Below are 24320 nucleotides of genomic sequence, written 5' to 3' on the forward strand. Positions count from 1 at the left end.
GGAGGTGGAGCTTGCAGTGAGCCGAGATTGCGCCACTGCACTCCAGCCTGGGCGACAGAGCGAGACTCCGTCTCAAAAAGAAAAAAAAAAAAAAAGAAAGAAAATCATGTAACCCAGGCGCTGGGTCCAGCTATATGTAACAAACACCCCAGTTGGCAGGGCCCATGCACGAGAAGAGTCACATCACCTAGGTGCTGGGTTCAGTGCACCACACTGAGACCTTGTCTCTACTAAAGTAATAATACTTTTTTGGCATGGCCCAGGCAGAGTGGGAGTGTCACATCACCTAGGTGATTAATGGAAAAATGTTTTATAATACCTCTATGGGTGGGGCCCACGCAGGAGAGTTGCATTATCTAGGTGTTGAAGCCAGTGACATGTCTCAATACACAATGTATGTAGGTCCCAGGCTGGAGAGGAGAGTCACCTCATCTGGGTTCTTGACAGAGTGATACGACACCATCCCTTTTTGGGTAGAGACCAAACAGTAGAGAATAGTCGCATCACCTAGATGCTGGGCTCAGCAATATGTTACAATACCCCGAGACGAGGGTCCAGACAAAAGAGTCATATCATCTAATTGTGGGTCTTAGAGATATGACACAATGCCCCCTGTGGTAGGGTTCAGGAAGAAGTGTGGAGTCACATAACCTTGTGGCTGGGCCCAGCTACATGTCAAAATCACCCCAGTGGGCAGGGCCCAGGCATAAGAAGACAGTCACATCATGTAGGTTCTGGGCCAAGTAATATGTCACATTCCCCACTGTGGACAGGTCCCAGGAAAAAGAGAGTCATATAATCTCAGTGATGGGCCAAGGTCTATGTTACAGTGACTTCTGTGAGCCGGAATAAGAATCATATTACCTGTGTGCTGAACTCATCAATAAGTCACTCTCTCTCCAGTGGGCAAGCCCCAGGCAGGAGAGGGGAGACATCACCTCGGTGCTGGGCCCAAAGTTACGTCACAATCTCTTTTTGGGCAACATCTAAGAGAGGAGAGACACATAAAATAGTCAAAGGGCCCAGAGATATGTCACAATGCACCTTGTAAGCAGGGTCCAGGCAGGAGACTCACATCACATTGGTTCTGGGCCCAGCAATATGCCACCATGCCTTCTGAGGGCAGTGCCAAGGCAGAAGAGTAATGTCACCTGGCCGGGTACGGTGGCTCACACCTGTAAACCCAGCACTTTGGTGGGCTAAGAGGGGCGGGACCACCTAAGGTCGGGTGTTTGAGACCAGCCTGACCAACATGGAGAAACGCCATCTTTACTAAAAATACAAAACAAACAAACAAACACAATGTCACCTTAGTAGTAGGCTCACTGACATGTCACAATATCCCCTGCGAGCAGAACCTAGGACAAGGAGGAGAGACATGTTAGCTAGGTGTGAGCCCAGTGATATGTCACAATCCCTTCTGTGATCAGAGGACAGGCAGGAGAAGAGAGCCGCATTACCTGTGATGGGTGCAGGTATATGACACAATGTCCTCTGTAGGCAGGGCCTAGGCAGTAGAGTTACATCACCTGGGTGTTGGACCCAGCAATATATCACAATGACCCACATGCACAGGGCACAGGCAGGTGAGTCACATAAGGTATGTGTGGGGCCCAGCGATATGACACAATGCCCCCTGTGGAAGAACCAAGGCAGGAGAGAAGATTCACACCACCTTAGTACAAGACTCAGTGATGTCACAATGTCCCCTGTGTGCAGTGCCAAGGCAGTGGAATAATCACATCACCTCAGTGTTGGATCCAGTGATATGTCACAGTCTCTTCTGTGGGCTGGGCCAGGGCTGGAGCACCAACTCACTCTGGTGCTGGGTAAAGTCATATGTCATAATCACACTGTCAGGAATGTCCAAGGGTGAGATTATGCATCTGGACTGGGAAGAAGCAACACATCAAAAATATGACCAGACCATCCACGGTGGCTCATGCCTGTAATCCCAGCACATTGGGAGGCCAAGGTGGGAGGATACCTGGAGCCCAGGAGTTCAAGACTACCCTGGGGGCTACATGGTGAGACATCTTTACTAAAAAATGATAATTAAAGTTTAAAAAGTAATATATATAACCAGAGCCTGGACAACATACTGAGACCATGTCTCTACTAAAAAAAACAGATAGATGATAGATAGATGATAGATAGATAGATAGATAGATAGATAGATAGATAGATAATGATAGATAGATAGATGATAGATAGATAGATAGATAGATAGATAGATAGATAGATAGATAGATAGATAGATAGATAGATAGATAGATAGATAGATAGATAGATAGATAGATAGATAGATAGATAGAGCCAGGCACGGTGGCTCACGCCTGTAATTCCAGCACTTTGGGGGCCAAGGCCTCACTCAAAAAGAAAAAAAAAAAAAGAAGAAGAAAAAAGAAATCTAAAACAACAGCAACTTCAGTGTGCGGGAAGGAGCATGAGAGAGAGAAAAGAAACAGAAAAAAATAAATAAATAAATAAAAATAAAACAGCGGCCGGGCTCGGTGGCTCACGCCTGTAATCCCAGCACTTTGGGAGGCCAACGCGGGCTGATCACCTGAGGTCGGGAGTTATACATCAGCCTGACCAACATGGAGAAACCCCGTCTCTACTAAAAATACAAAATTAGCCAGGCGTGGTGGCGCATGCCTGTAATCCCAGCTACTCGGGACGCTGAGGCCTGAGAACCGCTTGAACCCAAAAGACAGAGGTTGCAGTGAGCCGAGATCGCGCCATTGCACTCCAGCCTGGGTAACAAGAGCAAAACTACGTCTCAAAAAACAAACAAAAAACAGCAACTCAATGTACTGTGGAAACAAACTTGAAGTGGGGCTAGGAAAACAAAAAACAAAACAAAAACAGACAGATCCCCAGAGCCTCAGATACTCGGGAGGCCGAAATGAAAGGATTGCCTTGGTGAGCCCGGGAAGGTGGAGGTCGCAGTGAGCAGTAATCGCACCCTCTACTGGATCTTAGCGGTTCTGCAGCCGACGAGAGCCATCTGGTCCATCTTAAACATTTCAAGCTGGTGGCCAAGTCCTACACTCCTGGCCGACATGTGGTGGGCCCGGCGGCCGGACCGAGAGGCCAGCAGGCAAGGGCCCAGCGGATCCACCCTACAGGCCGAGGGTGGCGCTCGCGGCCTGAAGCTGTTTTTCTGGCATCTAAGTCGCCAACCTTCCTTCCCACCGCGCCCCCAACCCCCGTCTGCTGATCGATGTGGGCGGTGGAAAGAGGAGGAAGGGCTCAAGGGCAGGGACTGCCGCCCCGGTGACCGCCCCACCCGCGGGGTGGGAGGGAACCGGGACCCAGACGGCCACCGCCGGGCCCTCACCGCCATACCTGGGATGGGGCCTGCCGGGCCACACCCCCGGACACCTGCGACTCAGCCATCCACATCATGCTCCCCCAGCCCTGTCCGAGCCGGGGGAATGAGCTGCCACCACCCCCACTCCCAGGAATGAGGGGAGGAGCCAGGAACCAGAGGGGCAAGAGGCCAAGCGGGGGAGCCCCCCAACCCGAGGCACCCACCGCGCAGCACGCCGTCCCTTTCGGCGCTGGGAAAGCCCTCGGGCGAACCCCTCCCGAGCCCACCCCTCCCAGGCCCTCAGAAGATGGCACAGGACGGCCCCTGACTCTCCATGGGGACGTGGGAATAAACTCGGCAGGCCCCTCAGACAGTCAAGACCCGCGTGGGCGTCCCCGGCCCCCTGCGTCAGGCGTGGTGGGTCCCGCGGGTCGGGCCTCGGCAGTTGCTGTGCGCTTGGGATCAGCCAGGGCAGCCCCACACTCGGTTCGGGCTGGGAGAGCGGGGACAGCCTCCCAAGCCACAGCCCTGCACGCCCGACCTCCGACTCACAAGGGACGCGCCAGATCTCTGGCCCCGTTCAGAGTGAAGGCTGAAGTTCACAGTTCACAGTTCAGCTGAAGGCTGCGGGCCTTCCCGAGCTCCGCCCAGCTCACAGCGGGGACGGTCCCTCCCTCGGCAGCTGCCGCTGGAGCTCCAGAGGACTAGAGAACTTAGGTGGCCTCAGTGGAGCCCGACAACAGGCGCTAACGTCAACAAGACAGATCGAGATGGCAAGGGCGACTCGCGGACGAAATGGATCCACCCGACCCCAGAAATGATCCCCGATACGCGGCTCTGCATAGACCACGACAGAGTCCAGTCAAAGATAACCCGTGGGTGTGGGTGTTTGGAGATGCATCTCAGCGGGAGAAAGAACGACCAGGACTCGGTAGTGGGTGGTTTAGGACACAGGGAGATACAGAATGAGGGGACTGTCCCAGAATCCACACAAAGACGGACAGACGACGGACGGAAGGAAGGAAATAAAACAGAAAAAAAAAGAAAGAGAAGAGAGAGAAAAAAATGAAGAGAAAGAAATATCAAAAGAAAAATAGAGAAAATAATGAAAAGAAAAAGGGAAGATGAAAAAGGAAGGAAAAGGGTGGAGAGACACAAAAAGAAAATGAAGGAAGAAATGAAGGAAAAAGGAAAGAAGAAAGAGGGCAAAAAAAAAAGAATACAAAGAAAAAAGAAGAAAATAAAAAAGGGCAGGGCATGGTGGCTCACGCCTGTAATTCCAACACTTTGGGAGGCTGAGGTGGGAGAATCACTTGAGCCCAGGAGATTGAGACCAGCCCTGACAACATAGTGAGGCCCTGCCTCTACTAAAAGTTAGCCAGGCATGATGCCACATTCCTGTAGTAGGAAGGAAGGAAGGCAGGAGAGAAGGAGGAAAAAAAGGGAGGAAGATAGGAATGTAGAGAGAAAGGCAGGAAGGAAGACAGGAGGGAACGAAGGAAGTTAGGGACCAAGTTCTACAAGGAAGAAATGTTAAAAAGAAACAGAGAAAAAGGAAGAGAGAAACACAGGAATAAAAAGGGAAGGACAGTAAGAAAGAGACAGAAAGGGAGAAATTATGAAAATAGAACGAAAAGGAAAAAAAGTAGAAAGATAAAAGTATATCTCTAAAAGAATAATAGGCGGGACATGGTGGCTCATGCCTGTAATCCCAGCACTTTGGGAAGTCCAGGCGGGGGGATCATGAAGTCAAGAGATCGAGACCATCCTGGCCAACATGGTGAAACCCCATCTCTACTAAAAATGCAAAAATTTGCTGGGCATGGTGGTGCGTGCCTGTAGTCCCAGCTACTTGGGAGGCTGAGGCAGGAGAATCACACACACACACAAAACCTGCTGCCTCAGGCTTTAAACACACACATGTGTTCTGTAATCCAGGCTCATTTGATTGTGAGGGCTGTTGTCAGAAATGTTACTAAGAGAGGAATATGCATAAATTAGATCACATTTAAGGTTATGCTTATAATGCCACTTGAGTGGGAAGTAAAAGTGGAGTTACAGGCACCCAGCTGGGGTTTACCCACACCAGGTTTTTTTTTTTTTTTTTTTTTTTTTTTTTTTTTTTTTTTTGAGACAGAGTCTCACTCTGTCACTCAGTCTGGAGTGCAGAGGCATGATTTCAGCTCATTGCAACCTCCCCTCCTGGGTTAGAGCAATTCTTGTGCCTCAGCCTCCCGAGTAGTTGGAATTAAAGGCACGCGCTACCATGCCCGGTTAATACTTGTATTTTTAGTAGAGACAGGGTTTCACCATACTGACCAGCCTTGCCTTGAACTCCTGACTTCAAGTGATCCGACCGCCTTGGCCTCCCAAAGTGCTGGCATTACAGGTATGAGCCACTGCACCTGGCCAACCAATGCCAGTTTCTAGGCTCATGAGAGTGTGGCACAGGTAAACATCACCTGTCATTGGTGACAGAAGAAAAAAGGCTGGAGGGAAGACCAGGTGGGGGGAGAGGTGCTAGGCTGTGGGGCTAGGCCCTGGGCATGCTGGACCCGTTAGGTCACTGAACATCTATCTGGCTGGCCACCTGCCCCTTCATGTCAGTTGAGGAAAGGGGATTGGGCAGAACTCTCCATAAGTCCCACTGTGCTGTGAGAATAGAGGAGTGTCTACAAATTGCCATCTTAGGGTCAGTTTCAGAGTGAGCTGGACTCTCTTGGAGAGCTAATGAGATGGGAGGAAGACAGTCCCCCAGGTAAACCTTAGGGACAGAGCCTGTGAAGTAAGAAGGGGTGTGTGGAGGTGGCCTGTCCCTATGAGAGGGAGAGTTTAAAGCTATTACAGGCCAGGCGCGGTGGCTCACACCTGTAATCCCAGCACTTTGGGAGGCTGAGACGGGTGGATCACTTGAGGTCGGGAGTCTGAGACCAGCCTGTCCCATGACAGCAAAACCCCAGCTCTACTAAAAATACAAAAATTAGCCAGGCGCTGTGGCACGCACCTATAGTCCCAGCTACTCGGGAGGCTGAGGCAGGGGAATCGCTTGAACCTGGGAGACCCATGTTGCAGTGAGCCGTGATGGCACCACTGTACTCCATCCAGCCTGAGTGACAGAGTCTCGCTCTGTCTCAAAAAAAAAAAAAAAAAAAGGAAGAAAGAAAGAAAGCAAGAAGAGAAAAAGACATTTCAATTCTAATATCTGTCAGTTCCTCTGAGCCAAGTGGAAAATACATGCCCTTCACCTTGAAGTTTGTTTTTTTGTTTGTTTGTTTTTTTGAGACAGAGTCTTGCTCTGTTACCATAGTGGAGGGCAGTGGCCTGATCTCGGCTCCCTGCAACCTCAGCCTGCTTCAAGCGATTCTCCTGCATCAGCATCAGCCTCCCTAGTAGCTGAGACTACAGGCGCATGCCACCACACCCGGCTACTTTTTGTAATTTTAGTAGAGATGGGGTTTCACCATGTTGGCCAGTGTGGTCTCTATTTCTTGACCTCAAGACCCGCCCACCTCAGCCTCCCAAAGTGCTGGAATTACAGGTGTGAGCCACCGGGCCTGGCCACCTTGAAGTTTTAAGTGACACCCAAGGATAGCCACCAGTGTCTTGGTTATGGAAGCCTCCTACGTGCTTCCCGCCCCCAGTTTGATTTGCGGGCTCCTGGTTGTGTTGTCGTAAACACGCTTTCCTCTGGCCTTGTCCGATGAATACGGTTCACACAGCTAACAGTACTTCTTGAGAGGGGTTACCACGTAAAGCTGAGAATAGATTGGGTTTAGGTAACATTGTGCCTCCTTATCACCTGAAAGGCCATTGTTCCTGGTTCATTCTGTAAGTGTATTAGTGCTGTCAGACATCTTTGGACAATTCAAATGAAAAGGGGCTGTGGTTTTATAAAGGAAACAAACGCTTTAGATGTGAAATCCTTCTTTTATTCTCCACTTCTCTTAGGTGAAAATTTTTATTTTATTTATTTATTTTTGAGACAGAGTCTCGCTCTGTCACCCAGGCTGGAGTGCAATGGTGCGATCTTGGCTCACTGCAACTTCTGCCTCCCGGGTTCAAGCGATTCTCCTTCCTCAGCCTCCCGAGTAGTTGGGATTACAGGAGCCCACCACCACTCCCGGCTAGTTTTTGTATTTTTACTAGAGACGGGGTTTCGCTATGTTGGTCAGGAGGGTGTCGAACTCCTGACCTCAGGTGATCCGCCCGCCTCTGCCTCTTAAAGTGCTGGGATCACAGGCGTGAGCCACCGCCCCCCGACGCCTCAGCTCATTTGTTAATTAGCAGTAATTCCCTGGGCAAGTGACACCTCCTGCTTGAGCCTCTTTCCCTGTCCATAAAATGCACTAATACTGGGGAGGGTGGGATTGGGAGGTGGGTCCTGGAGCTCCATCCAATCAGTGGCACTGGTGTAGGAACCGCCCAATCAGGCGCGCAGTTGGAGAGGAGGGCGTGGCTTCCGGAATTTGGCGGGGTCTTTGTCTCGCTCCCGCCAGAGCTTGGCATCTGTCTCCACTGTTCCGCGTCCTCTACCTCGGAACCCCGACCGCCGCCTGGCGACTTTGTCACAGCCTCTGTTGCCCTGTGATCTGCAGGTCCTGGGAGACGCACAGCTAAGACGCCAGGGCATCCTGGAAGCTGGGAAGTGGTGCGTATGCGGGGTTGGGCATCCCGAGAGGGGAGGGCGGGCTGTGAAACCTGCAGGACCGGCCTCCCCACAGTCCGCTCCCGGGTCCGCCGACCTCAGTCCTCTCTGGCGCTGCTCCGCCCCAGGCCTCTCTGGCCGCAAGATGGCGGCTGAGCCCGCAGCCGGAACCCCCAGCGTCTCGCCTCGTCCCTGCTGGGCGCCCTGTCTGGACCTCCTTGGGCAGCTCTGCGCCCGCAGCCCGGAGTATTTCCCAGAGTGTTTAGGGATGCCGGGTGGGTCATCAGGGTAGAATCCTGACTCGGTGTGTGCGTGGGAGGAGCTGCGACCCGTGGGGTTCCCAAGCTTTCCTGTTAATTTTTTTTTTTTTTTCTTTTTAGACAGTCTCGCTCTGTCGCTAAGGTAAAGTGCAGTGGTGTGACCTCGGTTTCTGTAAGCTCCCTCTCCCAGGCTCGAGCCTCCCAAAGTGCCAGGATTACAGGGTTGAGCCACCGCGCCTGGCCTAATATATTAATTTATAAGAAATGCATTCAAGTTGGGTTTTAGATTTTTTAAATTTATGAACACGGGGGACTGGAGCCACTTTAGTCTAATTTCCTGCTCTTTAATTATTTTAACACTCCACAGGAGGACTCGTTTCCCTGTGTGCCTTCCTAATGTATGGCAAGCAGGGCTCTAATCCACCACTTTTTTCCCTTAGCCTAACTCAGGCTTGCAGTAAAATTATAAATTTCCACTTTTGTTCCTACATTCTCAAATGTGGGATATAAGACCAACTTCCCCTCTCCAGTTTACCACACTATCAACTACTTGTCCTTTATTGTACATTAGAGACACAGTATTTTGATTGTTAATCATGATTTTACACAGCAGTGGATGGTGGCAGGTTTTTAAAGATTTGTTTTCTGTCTGTAAACATTTCACATGAGAAAAAAGTAGAAAATAATCCTCTAACACTCCACTGTACAAAATAAAAATTATCTCTGCCTCTCCCACTTTTATCTTCCCTAGGCACACACACCTTATTAGTACGTCTTTGGGTTGAAGTTTTGCTTTGGAGAAATACCAGGGCCCTTTACAGCAGCCCTCCGGTCTTTTCTTGGTCATGAGTTTCAGAACTGTCTGGGATAACCCAAGATGTCTGTAGTGACCATATCTCTTGGAATGTCTAATGGATATCATCCCCTGGGTCATTTCTTAGAGGACAGCCTGAGGAATGGGAGTATAGCCTCTCAGAGGAGCAACTGGGTGGCCTGGGCCTGAGGACAGTCTCCTGGTATACCATTTGTCTAAAAAGCTAACTTCTTAGAACATTAAGTTTTTTTTTGTCAAAGGAATGCTTAGGCACCATTGGTGGGAGTTTAAATTAGTTCACCTATTGTCGACAGTGTGGCCATTCCTCAGAGACCTAGAGAAAGCAATACCATTCAACCTAGCAATCCAATCATTGGGTATATACCCAAAATAATATAAATCATTCTACTATAAAGACACATGCATGTGTATATTCATTGCAGCACAATTCACAATAGCAAAAACATGGAGTCAACCTGAATGCCTATCAATGATAGACTGAATAAAGAAAATGTGGTACATATACACCATGGGATATTGTGCAGCCATAAAAAAAATAAGATCATATCTTTCACAGGAATGTGGATGGAGCTGTAGGCCGTTATCCTTAGCAAAGTAACACAGGAACAGAAAACTAAATACCACATATTCTCACTTAAAAGTGAAAGTTGAATGATGGGAACACATGGATACAGAGGGGAACAATCCATACCAGGGTCTAATAGAAGGAGGAGGGAGAGGATCAAAAAAAGTAACTAATGAGTACTAGGTTTCATACCTGGGTGATGAAATAATCTTCACAACAAACCCCCATAACACACCTATGTAAAAAATGTGCATAGATAAAAATGTGTCTCAAAATCCTGACCTCAGGTGATCTGCCCGCCTTGGCCTCCCAATGTGCTGGGATTACAGGCGTAGGTTTTTTAAAAATTTAGGTAGCTTTTCCCATAATTCCCTAAGAGCTTTTTTTTTTTTTTTGAGATGGAATCTCTGTCACCCAGGCTGGAGTGCAGTAGCAGTGTCTTGACTTACTGCAACCTCCAACTCCTGGGTTAAAGCAATCCTTCTGCCTTAGACTTCTGAGTAGCTGGGATTATAGGCATGTGCCAGCCAACACACCCAGCTAATTTTTGTATTTTTAGTAGAGATAGGGCTTCACCATGTTGGCCAGGCTGGTCTTGAACTCCTGATGTCAAGTGATCTGACCGCTTCGGCCTCCCAAAGTGCTGGGATTACAGGCGTGAGCCACCATACCCAGTCTGTGTGGGGAAAAGAAAGAGATCAGACTGTTACTGTGTCTGTGTAGAAAGAAGTAGGCATAAGAGACTCCATTTTGTTCTGAACTAAGAAAAATTCTACCTTGAGATGCTGTTAATCTGTAACCCTACCCGCAACCCTGTGCTCACAGAGACAAATGCTGTGTCGACTCAAGGTTTAATGGATTTAGGGCTATGCAGGATGTGCTTTGTTAAACAAGTGCTTGAAGGCAGTATGCTTGTTAAAAGTCATGACCACTCTAATCTCAAGTACCCAGGGACACAATACACTGCAGGAGGCTGCAGGGACCTCTGCCTAGGAAAGCCAGGTATTGTCCAAGGTTTCTCCCCATGTGATAGTCTGAGATATGGCCTCATGGGTAGGGAAAGACCTGACCATCCCCCAGCCCAATATGGGTAAAGGGTCTGTGCTGAGGAGGATTAGTAAAAGAGGAAGGCCTTTTGCAGTTGAGATAAGAGGAAGCCATCTGTCTCCAGGCATGTGTCTTTATAGTAGAATATAGTAGAATGATTTATATTATCCCTGGAGAATGATTTATATTATTCCCTGGGCAATGGAATATCTCAGTGTAAAACCTGATTGTATGTTCCATCTACTGAGATAGGAGAAAACCGCCTTAAGGCTGGAGGTGAGACATGCTGGCGGCAATACTGCTCTTTAATGCACAAGAGATGTTTATGTATGTGCACATCAAAGCACAGCACCTTTTCTAACCTTGTTTATGACACAGAGACATTTGTTCACATGTTTTCCTGCTGACCCTCTCCCTACTATTACCCTATTGTCCTGCTACATCCCCCTCTCCGAGATGGTAGCCGGCGTGGGTCCTCCATATGCTGAGCGCTGGTCCCCTGGGCCCACTTTTCTTTCTCTATACTTTGTCTCTGTGTCTCTTTCTTTTCTCAGTCTCTTGTCCCACCCGACGAGAAACACCCACAGGTGTGGAGGGGCAGGCCACCCCTTCAGTCTGAAGAATAATTTTCAACTCTGCAATTTAAGACAATTATCTTTTTTGTTTTTTTGAGACGGAGTTTTGTTCTTGTGCCCAGGCTGGAGTGTAATGGCACGATCTCGGCTCACTGCAACCTCCGCCTCCTGGGTTCAAGCAATTCTCCTGCCTCAGCCTCCTGAGTAGCTGGGATTACAGGCATGTGCCATCATGCCTGGCTAATTTCTGTATTTTTAGTAGAGATGGGGATTTCACCACGTTGGCCAGGCTAATCTCGAATTCCTGACCTCAGGTGATCTGCCCTCCTCAGCCTCCCAAAGTGCTGGGATTACAGGTGTGAGCCACTGTACTCGGCCCTATCTATGTATTTTTAATCAATGTTGTCCCTGTTTTGTTTATGACACAATTTTTTCTGGGTTTTCAATTATTATTTTATATTGTTTTAAGGCAGAGTTTTGCTCTTGTTGCCCAGGGTAGAGCGCAGCGGTGCGACCTTGGCTCACTGCAACCTCTGCCTCCCAGGTGCAAGTGATTCTCCTGCCTCAGCCCCCTCAGTAGCTGGGATTACAGGTATGCGCCACCAAGCCCAGCTTGTTTTGTGTTTCTAGTGGAGATGAGGGTTTCTCCATGTTGGTCAGGCTGGCCTCAAACTCCTGACCTCAGGTGATCCGCCCGCCTTGGCCTCCCAAAGTGCTGGGATTACAGGCGTAGCCACCGCGCCCAGCCTATTACTTTATTTTGTCTAGGTGAGTAGTCAAGGAAATAATCTTAAATTCACAATCTACTTATAGTTTGAATATATATAATTTTGTGAGAAGAACACTTGTTATTTGAAGTTAATTTTTTTAAATTTTGTAACTTTTTTATAGGTATTCTTAAATTTTAAATTGTAGTTAAAAACATTACAATAGTCATTTCAAACATTATTAGGTGTACAGTTTAGAAGTGTTAGGTGCAGTCCTGTTGTTTTCTAGGAGGTTAGAGATGATTTTTGTCTTACAAAAGTAAAAGCAAATACTCATTAAACAACCAATTGTCCTTTCCACCTCTCTCTAGCTCCTGAAGAACCCCATTTTACTTTCTTTCTTCATGACTTGACTAAGTATTTTATGTAAGTGTGATTATACAGTGTCTCTTTTTTTGACTGTTTTATTTTACTTGACATAGTATCATAAAGATTTATCATTATCGTAGTATTTGTCGAGATGTCTCTATTTTATTTATTTATTTATTCGGAGTCGAAGTCTCGCTGTATCCCCCAGGCTGGAGTGCAGTGGCACCATCTCGGCTAACTGCAACCTCTGCTTCCTGCGTTCAAGCAATTCTCCTGCCTCAGCCTCCTGAGTAGCTGGGATTACAGGCACGCACCACGATGCCCAGCTAATTTTTGTATTTTTAGTAGAGATGGAGTTTCACCATGTTGGTCAGGCTGAGATGACCCTATTTCAAAAGACTGAAATAATATCCTATTGTATATATGTGCCACATTTGTTTAATCTACTCATTTGTAAAGGGATATTTGTTTCCAGGTATTATCTTTTGTGAGGCATACTGCAATGTACACGTATCTATTCCATGTTTTGCCTTGACTATGGGATATTTTGAATACACTGATTTAGTTTCATGTATATACTCTTACTTTTTTTTTTTTTTAGTTTTGAGACAGTCTCACTCTGCCACCCAGGCTGGGGTGCAGTGGCGTGATCTCGGCTCACTGCAACCTTCGCCTTCCGACTTCAAGTGATTCTCTACCTCAGCCTCCTGAGTAGCTGGGATTGTAGGTGCGCACCACCATGCCCGGCTAAGTTTTTTATTTTTAGTAGAGACGGGGTTTCACCATGTTGCCCAGGCTGGTCTCGAATTCCTGGCCTCAAGTGATCCACCTGCCTTGGCCTCCCAAAGTGCTGGGATTACAGATGTGAACCACTGTGCCTGGCTATGCTCTTACTTTTATTGCCTGATCTTTTGATGTTGTGTTCCCCAAATCATTGCCAAACCCATTGTCGTGAAGCTTCCTCCTTCTGTATTGTTCTAGGAGTTTTACAGTTATAGATTTTATGTTAAAGCCTTAGTTCATTTCTTTTTTTCTTTTTTCTTTTTTTTTGAGATGGAGTCTTGCTCTGTCGTCCAGGCTAGAGTGCAGTGGCACAATCTCGGCTCACTGCAACCTCTGCCTCCCAAGTAGCTGGGATTACAGGCGCATGCCACCACTCCTGGCTAAGTTTTGAATTTTTAGTAGATAGGGTGTTTCGCCATGTTGGCCAGACTGCTCTTGAACTCCTGACCTCAGGTGATCCAGCCGCTTCCGACTCCCAAAGTGCTGGGATTACAGGCGTGAGCCACCGCTCCAGACCTCTTTTTTTTTTTCTTTTTTTTTTTTTTTTTGAGAGTCTCACTTTGTTGCCGAGGCTGGAGGGCAGTAGTGCGATCTCGGCTCACTGCAAACTCTGCCTCCTGGGTTCAAGTGATTCTCATGCCTCAACCTCCTGAGTAGCTTGGATTACAGGCGTTTGCCACCACTCCTAGCTAATTTTTGTTTCTGGGTTTTTTTTTTTCTTTTTCTTTTTTTTTGAGACGTAGTCTCGCTTAGTCGCCCAGGCTGGAGTGCAATGGTGCTATCTTAGCTCACTGCAACCTCCGCCTCCTGGGTTCAAGTGATTCTCCTGCCTCAGCCTCCTGAGTAGCTGGGATTACAGGGGTGAGCCACCACACCCACCTAATCTTTGTAGTTTTAGTAGAGATAGGGTTTCACCATGTTGGCCAGGCTGGTCTCAAATTCCTGACCCCAGGTGATCTGCCCGCCTCGGCCTCCCAAAGTGCTGGGTCTACAGCTGTGAGCCACTGCGCCTGGCTAATTTTTGTATTTTCAGTGGAGATGGGATTTTGCCACATTGGCCAGACTGGACTTGAATTTCTGGGTTCAAGTGATTCACCCACCTCGGCCTCCCAAAGTGCTGGGATTTCAGTCTGGAGCCAACACGCCCAGCCTTATCTTTTATTTATTTGTTTATAGACAGACTCTTGTTCTGTCACCCAGACTAGAGTGCAGTGGTGCAATCATAGCTCACTGTAACCCCAAACTCGCAGGCTATCTTTCAACCTCAGCTTCCCTAGTAGCTGGGGCTACAAAAATATGCCACCATGCCATGTCTATTTACTTTTTGTAGAGATGAGGTCTCATGTTGTTCAGGCTGGCCTTGAACTTCTGACTTCAAGTAATTCTCTTGTCTCAGTCTTTCACACAGTAGGAATTACAGTCATGTGCCACCACACCTGGCCTTTGCTAACTATTTTGTAATATGCAGCACTTTTTTATTCATCATTTTCATCCTACTGTGTAATAGAAAACCAGAACTTACTCTTCTTCTCTAATTGTAACTTAATATTTGTTAAGTAACCTCTTCCCATCCTCCCACTTTAGTCTCTGGTGACACCTGTTGTATTCTTTGCTTCTATAAACCCTTTTTTTCAGAGTCCTTGTATGAGTAAAATTATGAGATCATGAAGTATTTGTCTTCTGTATATGACATTTCACTTAACATGGTATCCTCTTGGTCCACCCATGTTGCAAATAGCAGATTTTTTTTTTTTTTTTGAGATGGAGTCTTGCTCTGTCGCCCAGGCTGGAGTGCAGTGGTACGATCTTGGCTCACTGCAACCTCTGCCTCCCAGGTTCAAGCAATTCTCCTGCCTCAGCCTCCCGAGTAGCTGGGATTACAGGCGCCCGCCTCCATGCCCAGCTAATTTTTTGTATTTTAGTAGAGACAGGGTTTCACTGTGTTGCCCAGGCTGGTTGCAAACTCCTGAGCTCAGGCAGTCCACCCACCTCAGCCTCCCAAAGCGTTGGGATTACAGGCATGAGCCACAGCACCTGGCATAATTTTTTTTAATAGCTAAGTAGTATTGTATTGTGTATGTATACCACATTTTCTTTATTTGTTTCTTTTTTTGAGACAAAATCTCTCTCTTGTTACCCAGGCTGGAGTGCAATGGCGTGATCTTGGCTCACTGCAACCTCCGCCTCCTGGGTTCAGGCGATTCTCCTGCATCAGCTTCCCAAGTAGCTGGGATTACAGGCATGTGCCACCACGCCCGACTAATTTTGTGTTTTTAGTGGGACGGGGTTTCTACACGTTGGTCAGGCTGGTCTCGAACTCCTGACATCAGGTCATCTGCCCACCTCAGCCTTCCAAAGTGCTGGGATTACAGGTGTGAGCCACCGGACCCGGACTTTTTTCTTTATTCATTTATCTGTTGCTATACATTTGAATTGATTCTATATCTTAGCTTTTATAAATAGTGCTGCAATAGCCATGGGAATGCACATATCTTTTTGAAACATGGATTTTCTTTTTTTTTTAGATATGTAGGCAGTAGTGGCCAAGCACGGTGGCTCACATCTGTAATTACAGCACTTTGGGAGGCTGAGGCTGGCTGATCATGAGGTCAGGAGTTCGAGACCAGCCCAGCCAATACGGTGACAACCTGACTCTACTGAAAATACAAAAATTAGCCAGGCATGGTGGCGCATGCCTATAGTCCCAGCTACTTGGGAGGCTGAGGCAGGAGAACCGCTTGAACCGGGGAGGGGGAGGTTGCAGTGAGCCGAGATTGTGCCACTTCACTCCAGCCAGAGGGACACAGCGAGACTCTGTCTCAAAGAAAGAAAAAAGATATATACCTAGTAGTAACATTACTGGGTCATATAGTAGCTGTATTTTTAATTATTTGAGGAACCTCCATACTATTTTCTATAATGGCCATAAATATTTACACTCCCGCCAACAGTGTATATGTGTTTCCTCTTTATTACATCCTCATTAGTGCTTGTTTTTTTTTTTTTAATTATAGCCATTCTAATAGGAGTTAGGTTGTATATTATTGTAGTTTGGGTTTGCATTTACCTGGTGATTAGTTTATGTTCAGCATCTTTTTATGTACCTGTTAGCCATTCATATGTCTTTTTTTGAGAAATGCCTGTTAAGATCTACATATTTTTAATAGATTATGTTTTATTTTAGAATTCCACAGTTTTTAAGATAATTTTGAATATTAACTCCTTGTATGTATAGTTTGTACATTATTTTCCTTCATTTTATAGATTGTCTCTTCACCCTCATAGTTGTTTCCTTTTATATGCAAAAGCATTTTAGCTTGATGTAATCTCATTTGCTCATTTTTGATTTTGTTTCCTATGCTTCTGAAGTCTTATTTTAAAAAATTATTTCCCAGTCTAATGTTTTAAGACATTTTTTCTATGTTTCTGTTTAGTAGTTTCATAGTTTGTGGTATTACATTTGAGTCTTTGATTCATCTTGAGTTGATTTTTGTATATAATGAGGGGTAGGGATCTGGTTATATTCTTCTGTGTATGGATATTTGATTTTCCCTGCCATTTGTTGAAGAGATTGTCTTTTCCCCAAAGTGTGTTCTCACTACCATTGTTAAAAACTAGTTGGCTTTAGGTGCATAAATTTGTTTCTGAGCTTATTGGGCACATTGATCTATGTGTTTGTTTTTATGTGAGTACAATGCTGTTTTGGTTATAATAGCTGTGTAGCTAATTTTGAAGTCAGATATTGTGATGCCTTCAGCTTTGTGCTTTTTAAAAATATATATAAAAAGTATTTCCTAGACAAGTGGCAGATTACATTTTATAAACAAAACCATCTTTGAAAATACTGGCCGATTCTTCTTTAAAACGTACAAATAGGTCTTTTAAAAAAACTTAAGTTCAGGGGTACAAGTGTACGTTTGTTGCATTGGTAAGCACGTGTCATACGGGTTTGTTGTAAGATTAAGCCTAGTACCCATTAGTTATTTTTCTTGATCCTTTTCCTCCTCCAACCTTCCACCCTCTGAAAGGCCCCAGTGTGTGCTGTTCCCCTCTGTGTGTCCATGTGTTCTGATTATTTACCTCCCACTTATAAATGAGAACATGCAGTATTTGGTTTTCTATTCCTGTGTTAGTTTGCTAGGGATAATGACCTCCAGCTCTGTCCACATGCCTGTGAAGGACATGATCTTATTCTTTTTTATGGCTGCATAGTATTCCATGGTGTGTATGTACCACATTTTTCTTTATCCAGTCTATCATTAATGGACATTTCAGTTGATTTCATGTCTTTGCTATGGTGAATAGTGCTGCAGTGAACATACACGTGAATGTGTGTTTATAATAGGAGAATTTATATTCTTTTAGCTATATACCCAGTAATGAAATTACTGGTCAAATGTTATTTCTTTCTTAAGGTCTTTAAAAAATCACCACACTGTCTTCAACCTTAGCTGAACTAATTTACACTCCCACCAACAGAGTATAAGCATTTCTTTCCTCCACAACCTCGTCAGTATCTGTTATTATTTAACTTTTTTAAAATAGCCATTCTGACTAAGGTGAGATGGTATCTCATTGTGGTTTTGATTTGCATTTCTCTAATCGGTGATGTTGAGCTTTCTTTCAGATGATTTTGACCACACGTAAGTCTTTTTAAAGGCTCATGTCCTTTTAAAAGTTCATGTCCTTTACCCACCTTTTTTTTGTGTTGTTTGATTGTTTGTTTCTTTTTTTTTTAAGTAGACACGGGGTTTCACCATGTTGGTCAGGCTGTTCTCGAACTCCTGACCTCAAATGATCCGCCCTTCTCAGCCTCCCGAAGTGCTGGGATTACAAGCATGAGCCACCATGCCTGGCTTTTTTTTTTTTTTTTTTTTTTTAAATATAGACAGAGTCTTGCTCTGTCACCGAGCCTGGAGTGCGGTGGCATGATCTTGGCTACAACTTCCACCTCCCAGATTGAAGCGATTCTCCTGCCTCAGCCTCTCTAGTAGCTGGGATTACAGGCTCCCACCATCAAGCTTGGCTAATTATTTTTTTGTATTTTTAGTAGAGATAGGGTTTTGCTGTGTTGACCAGGCTAGTCTCGAACTGCTGACCTCAGGTGATCCACCCACCTTTGTCTCCAAAAGTGATGATTACTGATGTGAGCCACCGCATCCAGACCTATTTTACCCAATTTTTTTTTCTTTTTTTTTTGAGACGGAGTCTCACTCTGTCACCCAGGCTGGAGTGCAGTGGTACGATCTCAGCTCACTGCAACCTCCGCCTCCCAGGTTCAAGCAATTCTCTGCTTCAGCCTCCTGAGTGGTTGGGATTACAGGCGCCTGCCACCACGTCCAGCTAATTTTTGTAGTTTTAATAGAGACGGAGTTTCACCGTCGTGGCCAGGCTGGTCTGGAATTCCTGACCTCATGATCCACCCTCCTTGGCCTCCCAAAGTGCTGTGATTACAGGCGTGAGCCGCCGCGCCCGGCCCCACCCAATTTTTAATGGAGTTGTTTATGTCTTGTAAATTTGTTTAAGTTTCTTCTAGCTGCTGGATATTAGACCTTTGACAGATGCATAGTTTGCAAAAATTTTCTCCCATACTGTAGGTTCTGTTTACTCTGTTCATAGTTTCTTTTGCTTTGCAGAAGCTCTTTAAATTAGATTTTATTTATTTATTTATTTATTTATTTATTTATTTATTTATTTATTGTGATTGCTTTGGCATCTTTGTAATGAAGTCTTTGCCTGTGCCTATGTCCTGAATGGTATTGCCTAGGTTGTCTTTCAGGGCTTTTTATAGTTTTGGGTTTTTCATTTAAGTTTGTAATTCATCTTGAGTTAGTTTTTGTATAGGGTGTAAGGAAGGGATCCAGTTTTTTTTTTTTTTTTTTTTTTGAGACGGAATCTCGCTGTGTCTCCCAGGCTGGAGTGCAGTGGCGCAGTCTCGGCTCACTGCAAGCTCCGCCTCCCGGGTTCACGCCACTCTCCTGCCTCAGCCTCTCCGAGTAGCTGGGACTATAGGCGCCTGCCACCACGCCTGGCTAATTTTTTTGTATTTTTAGTAGAGACGAGGTTTCACTGTGGTCTCGATCTCCTGACCTCGTGATCTGCCTGCCTCGGCCTCCCAAAGTGCTGGGATTACAAGCGTGAGCCACCGCGCCCGGCATGGATCCAGTTTTAATTTTCTGCAAATGGCTAGCCAGCTTATTTATTGAAGAGAAAATTCTTTGCTCATTGCTTTTGTCAGCTTTGTTGAAGGTCAGATGGTTGTAGGTGTGCAACTTAATTTCTGGCCCTCTATTCTGTTCCATTGGTCTGTTTCTGTTCTTGTACCAGTACCATGCTGTTTTAGTTTCTGTAGCCCTGTAGTATAGTTGAAAGTTGGGTAGTGTGATGCCTCCAGCTTTGCTATTATTTGTGTTTAGGATTGTCGTGCCTATTCGGGGTCTTTTTTGGTTTCATATGAATTTTAAAATAATTTTTTTCTAATTCTGTGAGAATGTCCATGCTTGTTTAATGGGAAAAGCATTGAATCTTTGGGAAAAGCATACTGCTTTGGGCAGTATGGCCATTTTAATGATATGGATTCTTTTTATTCGTGAGCATGAAAAGTTTTTCCATTTGTTTGTGTCATTTCTGATACCTTTGAGCAGTGGTTTGTAGTTCTCCTTGTAGAGATCTTTCACTTCCCTTGTTAGCTGTGTTCCTAGGCATTTTATCTTTTTTGTGGCAACTGTGAATGTGAGTTTGTTCGTGATTTGGCTCTCAGCTTGACTGTTGTTAATGTATAAAAATGCTAGTAATTTTTGGCTGGGTGCGGAGGCTCACACTTATAATCCCAGCACTTTGGGAGACCCAGGCGGGTGGATCACCTGAGATTAGGTGTTCGAGACCAGCCTGGCCAACATGGTGAAACCTTGTCTCTACTAAAATTACAAAAATTAGCCAGGCGTGGTGGCAGGTGCCTATAATCCCAGGTACTCGGAAGGCTGAAGCAGGAGAATTGCTTGAACCTGGGAGGCAGAGGTTGCAGTGAGTCGAGATCGCACCACTGCACTCCAGCCTGGGAGACAGAGGAAGACTCCGTCTCAAAGAAAAAAAAGAAAAAAAGAAATGCTAGTAATTTTTGCACATTGACTTTGTATTCTGAGACTTTGCTGAAGTTGTTTATCAGCTTAAGGAGTTTATGGGCTGAGATTATGGCATGTTCTCAATATAAGATTATGTTATCTGCAAACAGGGATAGTTTGATTTCCTCTTTTTCTATTTGAATACCCTTTTTTTCTTGTCTTTTCTTTTTTTTTGAGATGGAGTTCGCTCTTGTTGCTCAGGCTGGAGTGCAATGGCATGATCTCGGCTCACCGCAGCCTCCACCTCTGAGGTTCAAGCAATTCTCCTGCCTCAGCCTCCCAAGTAGCTGGGATTACAGGCATGCGCCACCACGCCTGGCTAATTTTGTATTTTTAGTAGAGACGGGTTTCTTCATCTTGGTCAGGCTGGTTTCGAACTCCCAACCTGAGGTGATCCACCACCTCAGCCTCCCAAAGTGCTGGGATTACAGGTGTGAGCCACCACACTCAGCCTAGATGCCCTTTATTTCTTTCTCTTTTCTTGTTACCCAGACCAGAAGTTCCAATATTATGTTGAATAGGACTGATGAAAGAGGGCATCCTTGTCTAGTTTTAGTTTTTGTTTGGTTTTTTGAGAGAGAGTCTCACTGTATCACCCAGGCTGTAGTGCAGTGGTGCGATCTTGGCTCACTGGAACCTCTGCCTCCCAGGTTCAAGCAATTCTCCCTGCCTCAGCCTCCCGAGCAGCTGGGATTACAGGCTCCCACCACACGCCTGGCTAATTTTTGTATTTTTAGTAGAGATGTGGTTTCACCATGTTGGCCAGGCTGGTCTTGAACCCCTGACCTCAGGTGATCTGCCCACTTTGGCCTCCCAAAGTGGTGGGATTACAGATGTGAGCCAAGCACCCGGCCTAGTTTTAGTTTTCAATGAGAATGCTTCCAGTTTTTGCCCATTCAGTATAATGTTGGCTGTGGGTTTGTCATAGATGTCTCTTAGTATTTTGAGATATATTTTTTCAATACCTTGTTTATTGAGAGGGTTTTTTTTTTGTTTGTGTGTTTTTGTTTGTTTGTTTTTTGTTTTTCTCCAGATGGAGTCTCACTTTGTCTCTCCAGCACCTAGGCTGGAGTGCAATGGCATGATCTCAGTGCAGCCTCCACCTACCGGGCTCAAGAGATTCTCCCACCTCAGCCTCCCGAGTAGCTGAGACTATAGGCATGTGCTACCACGCCTGGCTAATTTTTTGTATTTTTAGTAGAGATGGGTTTTCACCATGTTGTCCAGGCTGGTCTTGAACTCCTGACCTCAAGTGATCTGCCTACCTCAGCTTCCCGAAGTGCTGGGATTACAGGTGTGAGCCACCATGCCCGGCCTATTGAGAGTTTTTAACATGAATGGATGTTGAACTGTATTAAAAGGTTTTTCTGCATCTATTGAAGTGATCATGTGGTTTTGTTCCTTTTTGTTTGTTGGTTGGTTGGTGGGTTGGTTGGTTTTTGAGATGGAGTTTCTCTGTTGTTGCCCAGGCTGGAGTGCAATGGCGTGATCTCAGCTCACCGCAACCTCCGCTTCCCGGGTTCAAGTGATTCTTCTTCCTCAGCCTCTTGAGTAGCTGAGATTACAGGCATGTGCCACCTTGACTGGCTAATTTTGTATTTTTAGTAGAGAGGGGGTTTCTCCATGTTGGTCAGGCTGGTCTCGAACTCTCGACCTCAGGCAATCCACCTGGCTTGACCTCCCAAGTGTTGGGATTACAGGCGTGAGCCACTGCACCTGGCTGATGATGTGGTTTTTGTCTTTAGTTCTGTTATATGATGCATCGTATTTCTTTTTTCCTATTTATTTTTTTCTGTTTTCCAGGCTGGAGTGCAGTGGTGTGATCTCGGCTTCCAGCAACCTTTGTCTCCTAGGTTCAAGCAATTCTCCTGCCTCAGTCCCAAGTAGCTGGGACTACAGGTGGGCGCCACCATGCCCTGCTAATTTTTGTATTTTTAGTAGAGACAGTGATACTGTTGGGCTGAGTCTCCATTCAGATCTCAATTTGAATTGTGTCTCCCAGAATTCCCATGTGTTATGGGAGGGACCCAGGGGGAGATTATTGAATCATGGGGTCTGTTTTTTTCCTGTGGTATTCTCGTGATATTGAATAAGTCTCACAAGATCTGATGGGTTTATTAGTGGTTTCTGCTTTGCTTCTTTCTCATTTTCTCTTGCTGCTGTGATGTAAGAAGTGCCTTTTGCCTACCGCCATGCTTCTGATGCCTCCCCAGCCATGTGGAACTGTAAGTCCAATTAAACCGCTTTTTCTTCCCTGTCCTGGGTATGTCTTTATCAGCAGTGTGAAAACAGACTAATACAGTAAATTGGTACCAGTAGGCTGGGACCTTGCTGAAAAAATACCCGAAAATGTGGAAGCGATTTTGGAACTGAGTAACAGGCAAAGGTTGGAACAGTTTGGAGGGCTCAGAAGAAGACAGGAAAATGTGGGAAAGTTTGGAACCTCCTAAAAATGTGTTGGATGGCTTTGACAAAAGTGCTGATAGTGATATGAACAATAAGATCCCAGCTGAGAGGGCTGGGCATAGTGGCTCATGCCTGTAATCCCAGCACTTTGAGAGGCTGAGGTGGGCGGATCACAAGGTCAAGAGATCAAGACTATCCTGGCCAATATGGTGAAACCCTGTCTCTACTAAAAATACAAAAATCAGCTGGGTGTGGTGGCGCATGCCTGTAGTCCCAGCTACTTGGGAGGCCGAGGTAGGAGAATTGCTTGAACCCGGGAGGCGGAGGTTGCAGTGAGCCAAGGTTGTGCCACTGTACTCTAGCCTGGCAACAAAACGAGACTCCATCTCAAAGGAAAAAAAAAAAAAAGATCCCAGCTGAGGTGGTCTCAGATGGAGATGAGAAACTTGGAACTGGAGCAAAGGTGAGCCTTATGTTTTAGCAAAGGGACTGGTGGCATTTTGCCGTGCCCTAGAGATTTGTGGAACTTTGAACTTGAGAGAGATGATTTAAGGTATCTGGTGGAAGAAATTTCTAAGCAGAAAAGCATTCAAGAGGTGACTTGGGTACTTTTAAAAGCACTCTGTTTTAAAAGGGAAACAGAATATAAAAGTTCAGAAAATTTGCAGCCTGATGATGCAGTAGGAAAGAAAACCCCATTTTTTGAGGAGAAATTCAAGCCAGCTGCAGAAATTTGCATAAGTAGCAAGAAGCCTAATGTCAGTCCCCAAGACCATGGAGAAAACATCTCTAGGCCATGTCAGAGACTTTCACAGCAGCTCCTCCCATCATAGGCCCAGAGGCCCAGGAAGAAAAGGTGGTTTTGCTAGACATGGTGGCTCATGCCTGTAATCCCAGGGAGGGGGAGGCTGGGGTGGGTGGATCACCTGAAGTCAGGAGTTTGAGACCAGCCTGGCCAATATGGTGAAATCCCATCTCTACTAAAAATACAAAAACTAGCCAGGCTTGGTGGCAGTCGCCTGTAATTTCAGCTACTCAGGAGGCTGACGCAGGAGAATTACTTGAACCCAGGAGGCAGTGGAGGTTGCAGTGAGCCAAGATCATGCCATTGCACTCCATCCTGGGTGACAAGAGTGAGACTTCATCTCAAAAAAAAAGAAAAGAAAAAGTGGTTTTGTGGCCCAGGGCCCAGGGTCCCCATGCTGTGTGCAGCCTAAGGAGTTGGTGTCCTGTGTCTCAGCTGCTCTAGCCATGGCTGAAAGGGGCCAGTGTACAGCTTTGGCTGTGGCTTCAGAGGGTGGAAGCCTCAAGCCTTGGCAGCTTCCATGTGGTGTTGAGGCTGTGGGTGCACAGAAGTCAAGAATTGAGGTTTAGGAACCTCCACCTAGATTTCAGAAAATGTATGGCAACACTTGGATGTCCAGGCAGAAGTTTGCTGCAGGGGTGGAGCCCTCATGGAGAACCTCTGCTAGGGCAGTGTGGAAGGGAAATGTGGGGTCAGAGCCCCCACACAGTCCCTACTGTGGTACGGCCTAGTGGAGCTGTGAGAAGAAGGCCACTATCCACCAGACCCCAGAATGGTAGATTCACCCACAGCTTGCACTGTGCACCTGGAAAAGCTGCAGACACTCAATGCCAGCCAGTGAAAGCAACTGGGAGGGAGGCTGTACCCTGCAAAGCCACAGGGGTGG

At 46.1% G+C, this 24320-nt stretch overlaps 2 long non-coding RNA genes across 2 annotated transcripts in view; one reads left to right on the plus strand and one right to left on the minus strand.

The window, feature by feature from the left end:
• Positions 1 to 978, minus strand: part of LOC131380711 (uncharacterized) — a 4390-nt gene extending 3412 nt beyond the window's left edge. Inside the window, exon 1 of the long non-coding RNA XR_009208816.1 lies at positions 865 to 978. This is a non-coding gene — a long non-coding RNA (uncharacterized LOC131380711). The remainder of the gene's footprint in view (positions 1 to 864) is intronic.
• A 910-nt stretch (positions 979 to 1888) lies between these two features.
• Positions 1889 to 24320, plus strand: part of LOC131380708 (uncharacterized) — a 46592-nt gene continuing 24160 nt past the window's right edge. Inside the window, exons 1-2 of the long non-coding RNA XR_009208812.1 lie at positions 1889 to 2027; positions 7912 to 7964. This is a non-coding gene — a long non-coding RNA (uncharacterized LOC131380708). The remainder of the gene's footprint in view (positions 2028 to 7911; positions 7965 to 24320) is intronic.

The sequence above is a fragment of the Hylobates moloch genome, unplaced genomic scaffold (genome assembly GCF_009828535.3).
Source record: "Hylobates moloch isolate HMO894 unplaced genomic scaffold, HMol_V3 SCAFFOLD_12, whole genome shotgun sequence".
Taxonomy (NCBI): Eukaryota; Metazoa; Chordata; class Mammalia; order Primates; family Hylobatidae; genus Hylobates; species Hylobates moloch.